Source organism: Macaca nemestrina, chromosome 16 (assembly GCF_043159975.1).
Source record: "Macaca nemestrina isolate mMacNem1 chromosome 16, mMacNem.hap1, whole genome shotgun sequence".
NCBI lineage: Eukaryota > Metazoa > Chordata > Mammalia > Primates > Cercopithecidae > Macaca > Macaca nemestrina.
The window spans coordinates 25,258,007-25,275,562 of record NC_092140.1 but is presented as its reverse complement, the minus strand read 5'-3'; the positions used below and the strand labels follow the sequence as shown (position 1 = coordinate 25,275,562).

The 17,556-nt window shown below is 35.4% G+C and overlaps 1 long non-coding RNA gene across 3 annotated transcripts in view; it reads right to left on the bottom strand.

Annotated features, from left to right (window-relative positions):
- Positions 1-17,556, bottom strand: part of LOC105481660 (uncharacterized) — a 508,229-nt gene that overhangs the window by 454,328 nt on the left and 36,345 nt on the right. For 2 of the 3 annotated variants that reach the window (XR_011614695.1, XR_011614697.1), the window contains exons 1-2: positions 15,288-15,823; positions 11,754-11,855 (exon numbers count right to left, since the gene is read on the bottom strand). This is a non-coding gene — a long non-coding RNA (uncharacterized lncRNA). Of the gene's footprint in view, positions 1-11,753; positions 11,856-15,287; positions 15,824-17,556 lie in introns of those variants that run through there. The other variant, XR_011614696.1, reaches the window with a different exon arrangement.

Here is a 17,556-nt window from a genome sequence, read left to right as displayed (position 1 = left end):
TGATGCCTTCTTCCCTGGGCTGTGGATATATATGACTAGTCTCAGTCTCATCTGTCCAGTGTTTGGTCATCCCATTAACTCTTCCCACTTAAGAGGGTGTGTGATACGTGATGGAAACAATGACATACAAAACCATAACAAACAGCATCTAAACTAACCATTTTGGTAATCCTTGGAAAAGACAAATCAGGTGGTTGACAAATTGAGAAACGGGAATTTCTTACTACAGGTAAAAAAGGTTTCCAAAGAACTTGCAAGATGAAATTGCCTGTGTGTGTGTGTGTGTGTGTGTGTGTGTGTGTGTGTGTGAGAGAGAGAGAGAGAGAGAGAGAGCCAAAGAGACTCCTGTAGAACAGGTGACAATTACAGGGAACTAACCCATGTTCAACAGTAGATATTTTATAATAAAACTGCAAAAAATCCAAATAGCCATCAATACCAAACTAATTGATGAATCAGTATGAAATCATAACTGGAATGACTAATTTATCAAAATTGATAACTAAGAATTTGTAATATATCAAAGGAAACATACCAAATAGAGTTCATTTACCCCAAGAAAGTGTCATGTTGAGCACGAAAAAGAAATAGAATATATCCTCTAAGATTTTCTATCGATGGAGTGTAAAAACAGAAAAATACAAAGTGTGTGTCTAGGGGCCACTGGACATGGGGATACAGACAGATTGAAACAGACAGAGAATGAGGTGGTTGAGAAAAGTACAGGAGCACACGGGGAGACTAAGTACTGGCAATATGTTACATGCTAACGAAGAGTAAGAATCATTTTCTTGCTTTAAGTTTTATATATATTAGCAACTCTAGCATGTGACATATAACAGAAAAGAGCTCTTGCTGTGCATGTGAGGATGTTTACCTGGATTGTCTTTCGAGATGCAAATACTGAACTTTTATTAACATGAGTTAAATATTCATGGGTTTATTCACATAAAACCTCGTGAATCAAAAAGTCCCAACTAAGCATTGAAGAAAGTTAAAAGTTGCTTACTGATGTGCAAAGACATAAACCCTTATAAACTAAATATTAAGAAACTTTCATAAGAAACGTGGTCTTCATATGTATTTACTTTTTCTGACTTGGCATCCCTTGATTAAACAGAAGTGAAACTGGAATTCAATAATGGCTAACCTTTTGAAATTTGTGTATCAAAAATATAAATTATCCCACAGCCAATTAAAACAAATATGTATAAGGAGGTCACATTTGCCCATTGTTAAAATGAAAACTATTTTAGACTATATTACATCATACAATTCAATAAATATAAAATATTTTATCAGTAAAATATTTGAAAATATCTACAATACAGAAAATATTTTATCAGTATTTATGTTTAATACGTGGTAGCTCATGTGCATCACACATACTAAACTATGACATAGGGAATGTAAAACCATTTTAATTGATATAACCAAATTTACTCAAGAATCCCAACTAATTGATGGGAAACAGACCAGGACCCAGGTTAGTCTGTTTATCTCACCAATGATCCAAACAGCTTCAAAGTGCATCAGTATAAGTGTTAATGGAGTATATTACATTAATAGACCAATATGGTAAGTTATTTTCCCTATTAAATTGATCCATTATTTGAGAAAACATCAACAAATTTAATCAGCTGTAAATAAAATCATTTAAACACTTGTTTAATCATGGAGTTTTTCTACTTGCAAGTATACTATTATAAATACATTGAATTTTCCTATTGAATACTGCTTCCACTGAGAACAGATATCTCTAATTCCATAAGCTATATATATACATACATATATATATGTGCGTGCATGCACATGTGCATATTTTGAACTCTGGCTCCTTGTAAGAAAAGATTAACATTAAAATTATTGGGATACCATGAGGGACCTCTGATACAGGAAAGCAATGAGAACTGTCAATTTCAACTGATCTAATTCTGGACAACACAAACATCTCTTAGGGCAGTTCTCCCCTCTTCCTGAGGTCAAGATTAACGAACATTTTTAACATGGCTTAAATTGAGCTGAAAGCGAATCACAGAAGCGCTGGCAAGAGAATCAAATTTTTCCTGTGCAGACTAGGGTTAGGAAATGGGGAATTACGAGTGAAGAGAAATCCACGTTGGCATCATGAAAAGGGATATCTCAACATAAATGATTAAGAGCAATCGTAATCTCTGAATATAAGTGATTTAGGTTTCAGCAACATTTATTTCATTAATGAGATTTTCGTTGTAAACTCTGTTAAGGTATTATGTCCACATGGGAGCAATGTATTTAACTTGGTCCACAGTTACCCAAATATATTTGCTATTTTAAGAAATTTTTATGGTACAAAATTTGTATCAACTTACAATTTCTGAAAGGCAACATAATGGTTACAAACACATATCTCAACCGAGAGAGAAGATAACGAATCAAAAGCAAATATGGTCCTCCATGAATATCTGATCAAAAATAATTCCCATTCTCATATATTTTTCTTCATTGCACTTAACATTGTCTAGAATTACTATTTTATTCATTTGTCTCCATGTTAACTCTGTCTCCCTCAACACATAAGCTTCAGATAAGTTTGTCTTCTTAGCATCTGCTTACCGAGACTATAACGTACGTACATTTGGTGAAAAAATGTTTGAAAAATAACTGATTGAAGAATACCTCTGTGCTGGTGTGCTCGTCCGAATGAAAACAAACTTTGGATGATTTTAAAAACTCTTAGACTTGATGTGTAAACTTCCTTAGAGATATTTAAGCTTAATCTTTTGACCTCCTCTAAAATGTAAAATTTTTCAAAGATATGGCTGTTTTGATCTTAGGGACCACCAATATAAAATGTTATAAGATCCACTGAGGAAACAGATTAACTGAGTGAATTACCAAGCTAAGGAAATGTAGCAAAAATAAAATATATACAGCGATTAGAAAAACTCAAATTTTAGGACATTAGGACTGATCCACATTTAATTACAGAATTTGCCAGACACTGGTTTACAAACCACATTTTATGTTTTACGTTATCCTTTTCTCTTCATAGCAGCAATTCTACCTAATTAATTCTATCAGAGTGTAAAATTTTGAGATGCTTTATTTTTTTAACCAATAGATAACTTTTTACAAGGGTTGAGTTCGCAGAAAATTTGAGCTGAAAGAACTTAACTTCTGTTTCCCAATTTTTCCTGTTCTCCTGCTATTAACATATTTCATGAGTGTGGTACATTACAATTAATGAGCAAACATGAATAAATTATAATTAAAGTTCATGTTTGGATCAGGTTTCACTGTTCAGTAACATTCTATGCTTATTGACAAATGCATAATGCGGCATTTCTCTATCATTACATGATCTTTATTTACTTGAGACAGTCTCACTTATGTCGCCCAGGTTGGAGCGCAGTGGTATGATCTCTGCTCACTGCAGCCCCCTGCCTCCCAGATTCCAGTCTCTTTCCTGCCTCAGCCTCCTGGGTAGCTGGGATTACAGGCATGTGCCATCATGCCTCGCTAAATTTTGTACTTTAGTAGAGAAAAGATTTCACCACCATGTTTGGCCAGGTTGATCCTGAACTCCTGACCTCAGGTGATCTGCCCGCCTCAGCCTCCCAAAGTGCTAGGATTACAGGCATGAACCACTGCACCTGGCCCATTACAGTATCTTATAAAATAATTTCACTGCCCTGAATATGCCCTGTGCCCCACCTACTCATCCCGCCATTTGTCCCTCCGAACACATGGCAATTTTTTTTGTCTCTAATTTTACCTTATCTAGAAAGTCATATAGTTACAATCATACACCCTGTACTATTTTCAGGTTAGCTTCTTTCATTTAGTAAGATGCATTTAAAGTTGCTTCATATTTTTTTGAAGTTTGATAGCTCATTTCTTCCTTTCCTTAAATTGTAGTTTAAATTTCACATAGGAGTACATATTTTTGAGTTATAATGTGAAGTTATAATGTATACATTATGTGATGGTCAATTCAGGGTAATTAGCGAATTTATCACCTCATACCACTCGTTTGTGGTAGGAACATTCAAAATCCTCTCTAGCTATTTTTAAATATATAATGCATTGTTAACCATAATCTTACTATGCAATAGAACAAATTCCTCCCATTTAACTAACTTTATACCTTTTGACCAACCTCTCCCCATTGTCCCTTCCTCTCTCCCACCTCCAGTGTCTACTATTCTAGTGTCTACGAGATCAACCTTTTAGATTCTTCCATAAGATTATCACTGAATATTTCATTGGATTGATGTGTCACAGAATGCCAATTTATTCATGTACTGGAAGGGATCTTGCTTGCTTCCAAGTTTTAGCAATTATGCATAAATCTGATAGATACTTGTGTACAGGTTTTGTGTAGATGTAAGTTTCAGTTAAATACCAAGAACTATGATTACTGAAATACGCAGTAAGAGTATAATGACTATAGTCAGAAAGGACCAAACTGTCTAACATGTCTGTACTGTTTTGCACTTCTTCCCAGTAACTTGTAAGTTTGTTTCTCCATATCATTGTCGGCATTTGATGTTGTCAGTTTTGGATTTTAGTCATTCTGGTAAGTGTGTGGAAATATCTAAATGTTTTAATTTGCAATTCCTAAAGACATGAAACTGATTTTTAAACGGTTGATCTTGGCTTATGGTTGTAGTTGTCGCTTGTAGGGGGGGAAAAATGAGTATAAGTGAGTTTATGATACTCAGAGTACAAATCTGCCCATAATAGATGAAGGCAGACTTTTTAGAGCTGCTTTTAAGTTCCTTAACATTTCCATACTACCTATTCTACTTCTCATTGTACTGGAGGGATATAAAACAAGATTAACCTTTCAAATCATGCAGGGTAATTAAGATTGACTTTAGGATCTTACAAAATTTTCTGCAATCTCTTAAAACAAACACTGCAAATACATTAACCTAATTGTTAAATTTGTGTTATAGTCATATTTTAAATTTTCTTAACTAGCAATTTAAAATAATCAGTTTTCTCCCCTAGATGAGGACAAGTCTTCTTTAAAAAAAATACGTCAGGTTGGGTGAGTTTTTTATAGCCTTAAAAATTTTGTGCCCTCAATTTTTGAGAAAAGTTAAGGTTTTACTAAAATAGATTTTTTCCCCTCTATGGTAAAACTAAGACTATATTTTAGTTAAGAAAATAGCAGTATATTATTTTTTTTAAGTGGATTAGAGGAAGACAGTATATTTTAAAAAGTTCCTGGGGGAATATCAAACTGAATAAATTTTTCTGCACACACAGGAATATGTTGCTCTTGAAAGATATTGGAGTATAAAGACACCCACTTAAGAAAAATTCTGACACATAAACATTTAAATGTTCTTAATTTTTTTTTTACTTCAAATTGAATATAAGTATAAAAGAAACATGCAGCATTTGAAAATCATCACCACCATTAAATTAGGCAGCTATTAATGTTATTGTGATTTTTGGTTATTAATGTATAGCAGATCTTAACATCAAGTCCAGAATAGACCTTAATATGTTTTGTGGGTCTTTTGGAAGCAATCCAGACATAAGGCTAGATCATCATCATTAAGGAATGCTTGTAAATAAAACTGAAATGTGAAAATGTTTTGTTACAATAGTTTTTGTATCTGTCATAAGAAAATAGTCCCTTAAATTTACCTATTTTTCACATCTTATACCATATGTAATTAGATTCACATATTAAACGCAAAACATATAATGTATATACTATTTTAGACACGTGCTATTAGATTTTACTATATTTCCTTTACCTCAACTATTATATGTGAAAGTAAATACAAGAGTTCACATTCACAGAGAGAAACAATAGTACAATATGTAGAGAAGATTAATGGAAAGAGCAAGAGATTCTAAATTTAGAGAAATGTTGTAATTCATTTGTGAGGAAAATAATTTTACTTGGCTACTGGGCAATCTAATCTCCCCCTTTATCTTATTTGCACTAATTGTATTCATTGAGTGAAAATACCACCTTTTCTTGCCACATTTGCAACTGAATGTGGCCATGTTACTACATTTTGGGCAATGATAAAAGCATATTATAAATATGTATAATGAACTTATATGTCATGAAGTTATTTATCATATAAATATTTTTAAGTACTTTATAATACATAAGTAAACTGTATGAGATAAATTCTTAAAGTCCTTGTTTTGTAATGTGCAGGTGGACAACCTTATATATGTTACATATATGACATGTAATATATAAATACATTTGAATATATACAAATATTTTAATACACACACCACATACAATTTTCTTCATTTGAACTCCAACTGATACACTAAACCATAAAGACGAGAGCTGGATTTTAAGAAAAGTAGCAAGAAAGTCTGGGAACCGAAAACAAGAGTTACAATATCAAACCTGGAATGACAATACCTCAACTGTATGAGAGATCTAAATTTTCTTAAGTCAGTTTTTCGTCTTTCTGCAGTGTGCAGGTGGATAACCTCATATATGACATACACTGTACTTAAAATATACATTATAAATACATCTGAATATATCAAAGTTTCAATTTCTATACTTATTGAGGGTAGAAGTACCTCCACTACCCAGCTTATATTAATGTAAATGAATAAATGCCACATAAAGTAGAAAACTTTTCTGATGCTGAATTCACTTCGTATCAGATATACATCTTTCTAATTACATTTGTATTTTTTCTAATATCAGCTTGTAGTGCCCTTTTCATTGATAATCCAGGAAATAATATATCACAAGAAATTAGAGGAAAAATAATTGATAGAAGCTAACATGTTTATTCACTGAGAAGATTCTCATACACAAAAAGTTATAAACATATGCCGAGTTTTATATGTAACTGTAGTGGCATTTTCAAAAGAGAAAGTAATCAACAAACTACTTCCAAAGTAGAGATAAAACTTTCATGAATTTAATCAGATTTTTAAAAATATGTGCTATGTTTGTAGTAATAAGATTTCAGAGACAAGATTTCATGAGTTTAATCTGATTTCTTTTTAAATGTGTGATGTGTTTGAAATAGGACTTTGGAAAGATGTGGGACTTTAGAGGAATCCCTTTGATCTCTGACCTTGTAAAAGGTCTTCAGGCCGGAGGCAACATGTTTGAAACTAAAAGAACAGTTATAATAAAATATACACTCCTTAGAGGTGACACATTTTCAGTGACATGTAAATTAGAGGATTTTCAGTGTATTTCTCAGACTGACACATGAAGCCATTTGAAATGTTATTAGTGCCAAACATCAAACATATCTCTTAGCTCTTTTCATGCAGACTTGAGTGTCATCCCTAAGTATTTGGGTATTTTAAGGAACCTGACATCATAACTTTAATATGCTTTCGTTTTCAACAAAATATCCAATCCAAATGTATTTTCCATAGCGGCAAAGAGGCTACACAGGATGAAGCTCAAAAGCAGGTATCAGACCTCAACCAAAAACTAAAGATTCAGCCAGAGTAGTCAATGATGACTAAAGTCATCCACCTCAGTATATTCACATAGCTCCAGGTGAGCCAGTGGCACAGAAGAAATTGGTGCCAGTGAATATTCAAGAATCATGCTAACCTACTGAGAAGAGCCTAGAGACACCTTTATAACTTCTCCACTTCCAACTGATACAGCTACAGAAATGTGGCTTACAAAGGGCAAAGAGACTTAAACTGTTTTATGAGCAGTGGGTTGAATTTTAATAGCATCATTAGGCCATGGTGTGTGACTTATTGTCACTCTAAAATGTGCATTATTAAAAAAAGCAAAAGCTAATAAAAGTATTAGGTTATAACTTCATCCATAGAAGGTCAGATGGAAGAGTACAGCAAATTGACTGGCTAATTGTACTCATTAAGCATACAAGTTATCTTAAATTTGTAATATTAATGTGACCTTCAGAGGAAACATGTCTGGAGCATCTGAATAGCAACTTACTCTTCTACTTATTTTCAATCTTTTACATTATCATTTGAAGAAACCAAGGAGAAAATATTGTTTTATTTTATCCCATAGAATGATGAAATAAATGCGAGTGGTCTGTTTAAACATATGCCAAATAATGTTTACATAACCAAGGATTTATGTGAAGCACTTAAAACTCTTAAGAGTAGGCCTGAAGAATCCATGAATAAACAGAAAATCATGGTGGTTTAATATCAATAAAACTATCAAAATTTTATTATACTTTAATGAAAGCATTGTAAGAACATGGATAGAAAATTTGCTATGTATGTTTAATAGCTGGGCATAGATGGATGTACAATGCTTAGATATATTTTGTAAGCGCAGCACTAAAAGTTTTTTTTGAATGTGTAGCAGGAACTGCAAGGGGATGTAAAAAATGTCTACTTGAATGATGGACATTAGATCTAAATTAAATCTTTCTCTGCAGAAGTTGCTGTTTTTCACATTGATGTTGAGATGACAGGACCCAGTGCTGACAGGATATTCTTGGGGAGTCCATCTCCTATTTCACAACCGAGATGAGCTGTTAGTTTGCTGTTGTTGACAATGCCCGTCACTAAATTATTAGAGGAATGCTAGGGAGTAAATTAGGATGTCCTGCTTTTTAGCATGGGCTTCTGTTAGAAATTTTTAGTAATGTACCTGTAATCAGCTTAAGTGATTGGCCTTGTTTCTACATTTGAAAGATAAAAGGTGCAAAGAACCAGATCCGTCAACTATGTTTACTGTCCAACGGCCTTCCCATTCTATTCCATTACTTAATATGGTTTTAAGTCAACATTATGAGATAAATCATGTTTGTCTTGTTTTAAATGGGAAAACCCTTAGGTTCAAAGAAGTCAAATAATGTGCCTGAATGTTTGAAGTCTTAACTACAGTCTAACTCGAAATATTATTCTGGAAGGGATAGGCAAGATGAATTATAGAATATTTTCTACTATGAAATGCCCAAGTGTATTTCTAGATATGCTCACTTTTATGACTAAATATAAATGTAGTAAAGAGTTTCAGATTGTTTTAAATCACCTGTCGTAATATTACATTCAAAAGATATCCCCCTTCTGGAAATGAATACTTAAAATTGGATCAGTGCTTCAAAATCAGCATTACAAAGTATAATAAATATTAGTTTTGAAATCTATTGAAAGGCATTGAAAAGATTAAAATACAGTGACAAATTATAGGAATAAGGTCAAGGATTTAAAAATAGAGAGAGGAGCTCATTATTACAGACAGCTTTCCCCCAGGGATATCTGACAATTCCAGGAAAAGCTGCTGGGAAACCAAGCAAAGGAAATCATCTTTAAACAGAGTCATGAAGAAAACACTGAAAATTTGAATTCAGTGCTCAGAAAAATTGAGAGTCCTGATAAACTATCAATATCTGGATTGAATAGACAATAGGAATAAGGGTAAACAAACTAGCAGGGCCATTTACAGTCATTTCAGTACCTGGAATTGGATGAAGGTAATCATAATTGATAAATCATTTACCTACTAGCTTGAAAAAATAATGAATTACTCGAGGAAGGTAACACCTTTCTAAGTCTTCAGTTTGTGTTTTTTTATGTAACTTAATCAGGTGCAAGAGGGGACATAGGACATAACATGAGAAAATGAGAAAAATATATTATAGAAACAGAGCTTGTTGGATTCCAGATAGTTAACTATTTATTCTAACTTCATTATGTTTAATATGTTTAAAGATATACATGCAAATGATGTTAGCTTTGGAAGAACAATGCTTAAAAATGCAAATTCTGAAACTGAAATAATTCAACCAATAACTAACAGTTGAGAGAATTAGTAAACTAACAAATCAGAAAAACTATCCAGACTGAAGCCTACAGAAACTATAGGGTGGAATAAAAGCAGGTACTGTATTAAAGGTTCTCCAGAGAACCAGAACCAATAGAATCCTATTATACTCATCTATTTCTCTGGAGAACAGAGAATGAGTGTGCATGTGTGTATGTTACATATTTATAATATATTCATATTCAATTCATATTCATATATTCATATACTTACACACAGAAAAAGTTTAAGAAATTGGCCTATAAGATTATGAGACTTTTTTGGCCTGGATTCTGTAGGGCAGGCTGCCAGTCTGTACATTCAGATAAGAAATTATATTGCAGTCTTGAGTTTGAAACTTAGGGCAGCAGACAGGAGAATCAGGCTGGGTCTCTATGTTGCAACCTTGAGGCAGAATTTTTTTTTTTCTTTTTCAGGAAACCTATCTTTGCTCGAGGCTTTAAACTGATTGGATGAGGACTACCTACATTATTGAGGATAGCCAACTTTAACATTTTACGGACTGTAAATGTGAAACCTTTTAAATATACATCTATAGTATTTGAACAAACAGCATAGCCTAGCCCACTTAAGTTAATTGCCACTGGTGGTAAGAATTAAAATACATTTTAATACATATAATCATTTATAATTAAAGTCACACCAAGAGAACACAGAAAAAAGGGAAGCAGTAATTGAAGAAATAAATGCTGAGAATATTCAAATAAAATATATCAAGGCAGATTAAAAAAAAAATCCCCAAAACTCTGAATTAAAAAAAAAGGCACAATTTTTTAATGCTAATACAAAATTAGAATACAAAAAATACTAGAAGCCCAATGAAACAAGGAAAAAAAGCAACACAGAATTGAAAGAATATTTTTTAAAGTAGTAATGATAGGACAACTCAAGTACTTCAACAGAAACTGGATGTCTATAAGAATTAAAGTGATATTGGCCGGGCATGGTGCTCACGCCTGTAATCCCAGCACTTTGGGAGGCTGAGGCGGACTGATCAATCACGGCTCAGGAGATGGAGACCATCCTGGCTAACACGGTGAAACCCCACCTCTACAAAAAATACAAAAAGACTAGCCAGGTGTGGTGGCAGGCACCTGTAGTCCCAGCTACTCAGGAGGTTGAGGCAGGAGAATGACATGAACCTGGGAGGCAGAGCTTGCAGTGAGCTAAGATGGCACCACTGTATTCCAGCCTGGGCAACAGAGCAAGACTCCATCAAAAGAAAAAAAAATTGGTATCTTCAAGTATTGAAAGAAAATGATTGACATACTAGATTCTGTGCTAGGTAAAACTGCCCTTCAAGAAAGTAAAAAACTACAAAAATTTACAAAAAAATAGAATAAGAATTCACAATGAAAGTGGAGTATTTTAACCTAGCCTCTAAGTAACAAAATACAAGCCGACTTTAATAGTGCCTTTGAAGATCTTAATACGACTTGTAAACCATCTGATAAACACAAAATGTGTATATTCATGTATGTATATATTACACTTAAATATACAAGTATAACATGTATATATTTTTTATACACACAAACTTGAAATACCTTAATAACTTCACAAAATATTTTAGGAACACTAAGACCATTTATAAAAAGTACCACATATTCCATGAAACTAGTCTCAAATATTAAATGATTTATATCATTCAGGTTATGTTCCTGACCAATGTGAAGTTAGAAATCAATTATTTTTTTAAAGTCACGTGACTGTACCATAAGTTGGGAGATGAGAAATAAGCTTCCAAATAACTCATGTAAAGAAAATCACAGTACAAATCAGAAAACATTTAACGGAAACAAAGACATATCAAAATTTTAGTAATCTACCCACATCTGTGCTTAGAGGTTTACGGCTTCAAATGTCTACATTAGAAAAGTAACACAGGCTAAGATGATTCTTGTATTAGTCTGTTCGTGCATCTCTAAAAAGAAACAGCTGAGTGTGGGTAAATTATAAAGAGGTTTAAACGACTCACAGTTCTGCAGGCTGTAGAGAGCATAATGCTGGCATCTGCTGTCCTGAGGACCTCAGGAAACTTGCAAATATGGTGGAATGTGGAGGGAGGCCACTATGTCACCTGGTGAGTGTAGAAGCAAGAGAGAAAATGAGGTTCCAGAATATTTTAAATAACCAGATCTTGAGTGAACTAAGTGAGCGAAAACTCGCTTATAACCAAGGGAATGGTGCTATAAACCATTTATGAGGAATCTGCCCCATGATATAACTTCTACCAGGCCTCACCTCCAACACTGGTAATCATTTCAACACGAGATGTGGACGGGACAAATATCCAAGTTATATCAATTATATATATTAAAATATTTTTAAACATTTAAACATGAAGGAGAGAAAGGTAAAATACTGAAGATTAAATAGAAATAACTGACAAAACAAATTCTATAAAAAGCCAGTAAAATTGCCCAAGCTGAGACTGAAGAAAAAAGGAAATATACAAATACATGAGAATTAAAAAGATTATAAAGCATGTATTGGCAAATTATAAAACTCAACATTTTAAAATATAAACGATACCTTAAAATGAAACTCAAAATATAACAATGGAACAGAATATTAAATCTATTAGATTATATAATTTAAGTATTTCAGATAAAACGTCTACACCTATGTTGTTTTACCAATGAATTCTAGAAAGCACTTTTGAATAAAAATCATGCCTATCAAAAAATTATACCGAGATCAGAATAAAACCAAAATTTTTTTTTTTTTTTTTTTTTTTTTTTTTTTTTTTTTTTTTTTGAGAGTCTTGCTCTGTCGCCCAGGCTGGGGTGCAGTGGCCGGATCTCAGCTCACTGCAAGCTCCACCTCTCGGGTTTAGACCATTCTCCTGCCTCAGCCTCCCGAGTAGCTGGGACTACAGGCGCCCGCCACATCGCCCGGCTAGTTTTTTGTATTTTTTTAGTAGAGACGGGGTTTCACCGTGTTAGCCAGGATGGTCTCGATCTCCTGACCTCGTGATCCGCCTGTCTCGGCCTCCCAAAGTGCTGGGATTACAGGCTTGAGCCACCGCGCCCGGCCAAAACCAAAATTTCTATTCTATCTACTTTTTAAACAGTTTTGAGGCATCATTGATAAACAATGTATACACTTAACGTATGTAATTTTTACGAGTTCAGACATATGCATACATCCGTGATATCATCACAACCAATGTAATAAACCTAAACCTATTCATCATCCCCCAAATAATCTTCGGTCCCTTTGTGTCAAGAAGATTTATCGTAAGATCTGCTTAATATTCAAGTGCACAATATTGTTTCCTAAACTATAGGCACCAAGTTGTAGAGCAGATCTTTTATATTTATTCACCTTGCATAATGGTTAAGTTCATACTCATTGAATAACTTTATATACCTCCCTGGCAGCCACCATTCTATTTTCTGCTTCTATAAGCTTAACTACTTTTATAATTCATATAAATGGAATCACGCAGTGTTTGTCCTTCTGTGACTGACACTTCACTTAAAATGTTTTTAACGTCTATCCATATTGCAAATGGTAGAATTTTCTTTAAAGCTTAATAACAGCCATTGTGGTGTGGGAGAGGGGAGAGAGAGAGGATGACATTTTATCCACTTGTCTGTCGATGGACATTTAGGAGGTTTCCATACATTGGCTACTGTGAATAATGCTGCAGTAAACATAGGAGTGCAGTCATCTCTTCAAATGCAGCCCAAGAAATGAGAGAAAATATTTTCATATCATGTATTTGAAAACGGGTTACTTTTCAAAACAAACTCCGTAAGACAAAGCCAAAAAACAAAACTAGTGCTCAAAAAAATAAGGAAAAAAAAAAATCAAAGACATACAAATGATCAACGTAAGAAAATTTAAGAAACGGTCAAGAAAAGGTTGGCCTTTTCTTATGTAAGTAATGGTCAATATAAAAAAAGGTTGTATTGACATACAAATGGTCCATATAAGAGGTTGGCCGGGCGCCATGGCTCACACCTGTAATCCCAGCACTTTGGGAGGCTGAGGCGGGCAGATTACGAGGTCAGAATATCAAGACCATCCTGGCCAACATGGTAAAACTGTCTCTACTACAAATACAAAAATTAACTGGGCGTGTTGGCACGCACCTGTAGTCCCAGCTACTCGGGAGCCTGAGGAATTGACTATTAGAAAACCTCAAATTCAAATCAAATGTTAAGTAGCATTGTATTACAACCAAAATGGCTTAAAAAATGTCAATATTAACGTATGCATAGAATGGTGAATAGCCAAAACCCTCACACTGATAACTTTGCCTATTAAACTTTTATATGTAACCTGCTACCTAACAGGTTTATGTATACCAAGAGAATGTAAGGGAATATTCACACCAGTGCCGTTTATAATTTGTACATCACATGAAAACTCATATTATGTAAATTTAAGTATGACAAAAGAACAATTACAAGCCACATCGGGCAGAAGACATTTTCAGGACAAAAACTGAAAGTTCAAATAGCTGTCATACATAGAATGGATAAATAGCATTATATTCACACTATGGAATATTGTAGTTCACTTAAAGATAATGTAATACAGCTACATAAACATGGATTATTTTCATATTGGGCAAATTAGATATAAAGCTATACGTTTCTACTTAAAAGTACAAAATTAAGCAGTTCTGACTTATAATTTTAGGAGTTAGGATAGTAGTTACTTGTGGGTAGTAGAGAATGGATAGTGATTGGAAAGTGAAACTAATTTTGTGTTTCTAAACCGTGCTTTCTTTCCTGAGCGGTGGTTAAACACAGGGTCTTTATATGATACTCCATTGAAATCAGTATTTACATTTTCGTTTTTGAACACAGGTCATACACTTCACAACTTAAAGATAAATTTGTCAATGTAAAGCTATAGAAATAAAAGTTAAAAGCAGTTGTTACCTAATAAACCTGGGACACTTAGGTCACCAATTATTTAGTAACACATTCTACATGAATTGCTTGACTCCTCCATACCACCTGACTTGTCTAGGAGTAATTTCGGCAAATGCCAATTGCCCAAGGAGCCCTGCAGGCAATAATTCAGTCAAGCCTTAAGTAGCTTTTATTTACTTCAGAAATCTGGGCTTTACTGGCTGTGAATACCTGAAATTCAGGTAAAAAAATGTATCTTATGTAATTTTTTTTCCGTAATTACTTGAAGCAGGGGCTAATATTTTATCACATCTCAAAGAGCCAATTCAGGTTTCTGCGATTTTATGTCAAATTGTTTTCCTCTAAAAAAAAAAAAAATATATATATATATATACCTTCACAAAGAAGCCGTTTCCCACCCTCTGACTTTTCTAAGTCTAAAGTGTGGCATTCTCTGCTCTAAATTCTTATCCTTTCAGATTCCTTACTTGGTTACACTCGCTGTTACTCTCAGGTGTCTTACTGTTTATCAATTACTATCTGTCTTTACTAGCCTTCTGTCTCTAAAGTATTTCTTCTACAACTCCTTGCAAATAACTATTTACTCACTGCCTTTCTGTCATTCATTCAGAAATTACCTTCAGCCTAGTATCTCCGGAATTGGTAGGTTCTTGTTCTATTGTCTCCAGAATTGGTGTGTTCTTATGGTCTTGAGGACTTCAAGAACAAACCCACAGACCCCCACTGTGTTACAGTTCTTAAGGATGGCGTGTCTGCAGTGTGTTCCTTCCGCTGTTGGGACATGGCCAGATTTTCTTCCTTCTGGTGGGTTCGCAGCTCTAACTTAAGAGTTAAGCTGCCGACCCTCACGGTGAGCATGACAGCTCTCAAAGGCACCCATCCGCAATTCTTTGTTCACTCCTCGTGGCTTAACAGCCGCAGACCTTCAGGATGAGTTAGTTGTATACAGCTCATAAAAGCAGGACTCTGGAGTTGTTCATTCCTCCCCGTGGGTTCAGGGGTCTCAGCTGACTTCAGAACGGAAACTACAAACCTTCACCACAAAATGCTACAGTCCACAAACGTAGTGCGCATACCAAAGAGCGAAGAGTGAGCATAGCAGCAACAACGCTTGAAAAGCAATGAATTCCAACCCAATAGGGTTGGAACTACTTGGCCCAGTGGCCTGCTTTTATTCCCTTACCTGGCCCCACCCACATCCTGCTCATTGGTCCATTTTACAGAGAGCTGATTGGTCCATTTTACAGAGAGTTGATTGGTCCACTTTACAGCAAGCTGATTGGTCCATTTTACAGAGAGCTGATTGGCCCGTTTTGACGGAGTGCTGATTGGTGTGTTTACAAACCTTTAGCTAGACACAGAGTGCTGATTGGTGCACTTATAATCCTTTAGCTTGACACAAAAGTTCTCCAAGTCCCCACCAGATTAACTAAACAGAGAGGGCTCTTTAGCTAGACACAGAGTGCTGATTGGTGCGTTGACAATCCTTTAGCTAGACAAAAGTTCTCGAAGTCCCCACCCATCCCAAAAGCCAAGCAGGTTTCACCTTTCACTGTGGCTAGCCAGTGGGACTTTGTGGCACCTAGCCCTGGCACTCCAGCAGCCCAGAGGGAGCTCGTTCCTGGATCAAGCCCAGCAGGTGCCAGCCAGCCGCGCCCAGTGTAGGCAACCCAGAGGGAGCTAGTTCCCTCATCAAGTCCAGCAGGCGCCGGCTGGCCGCCCCAAGTGCGGGGCTTGCTGAGCTGCACTCACCTGGAAACCGCTGCCACCTGGAAACAGCTGCCACCTGGAAACCACCGCCACCTGGAAACGCGCCAGCCCCCGAGCGCCCCGTGCAGCCCCGTCTTCCGCCCGCGCCTCTCCCTCCACACCTCCCAGGTGCAGAGGGAGTTGGCTCCATCCTCGGCCAGCCCCGGAGGGGTCCTCATCGCGCAGCGGCGGGCTGAAGGGTTCCTGGAGCACGGTCAGAGCGGACGCCTAGGCCGAGGAGGCGCAGAGAGCAAGCGAGGGCTGCTAGCACGTTGTGACCTTCTCACTATCACCCTCTCACTGATCTCTTAAGTGTACCGGAATCTGATTGCTGCCTACCCAGAAATAATCGACGTACTAAAAACAATGGACAATTTTTAGTTATTAAAATACTTTACATTTCTAAAATTTTGGCTCCCTGAATGTTCCTTCTTTCAGTTTGTTGGCAGAAAATTCTCACTGTGTTTCCTTCTGTTTTTCTATTTCCTGGAGTCTTTGTACATATTACTCCTTTTTTCTTCCCTCGGATGTCAGTGTTTCCTATGAATATCGCTTTTTCTTTCTGTGATTTACCAAGTCTCTATAAGAATTAAAAAAAAAAAAAACCTTCATGAATCCAAGTTAACTCTGCTAGGGTCGCCCATGTTAGAGTCCGCTGAAAGAATGATTTGGATGCTAATATTTTATGTGTGAGGAGATACCAGGAAATTGTGGTAGAAGAGAATGAAAGTGAGGTAAGAAAGTCAAGAGAAAAGGTAGATTATTAGACAAGCAACCATTGTGAATATCTAGAGGTAAATTCTGCTTGCTAATCATTAGAGTCAGAGTATACTATATGATTTTGTTTTCTCAAGCATAACTATAAGATGGTGAGGGTATTTATCCATTGCCACATAGAGAATTGTTTTCAAAGTTGCTATTTCCCCTGTATCTTTGGACTTTTAACAGATAGAATTACAGTGTCAGAAAAAAAGAAAAAATAAAAAACTTTCAGACAAAGACACATAAGATTTGGTAGCTGGAAGTCGGGCAAGCATAGATGGAAATGGGAAGGGTAGAGGGAGTATGGATGAGTAAGACTCAGAATTCGCTACAGTCCATCATGCACTGCCTGGATCCAGTCAAATACACCACATA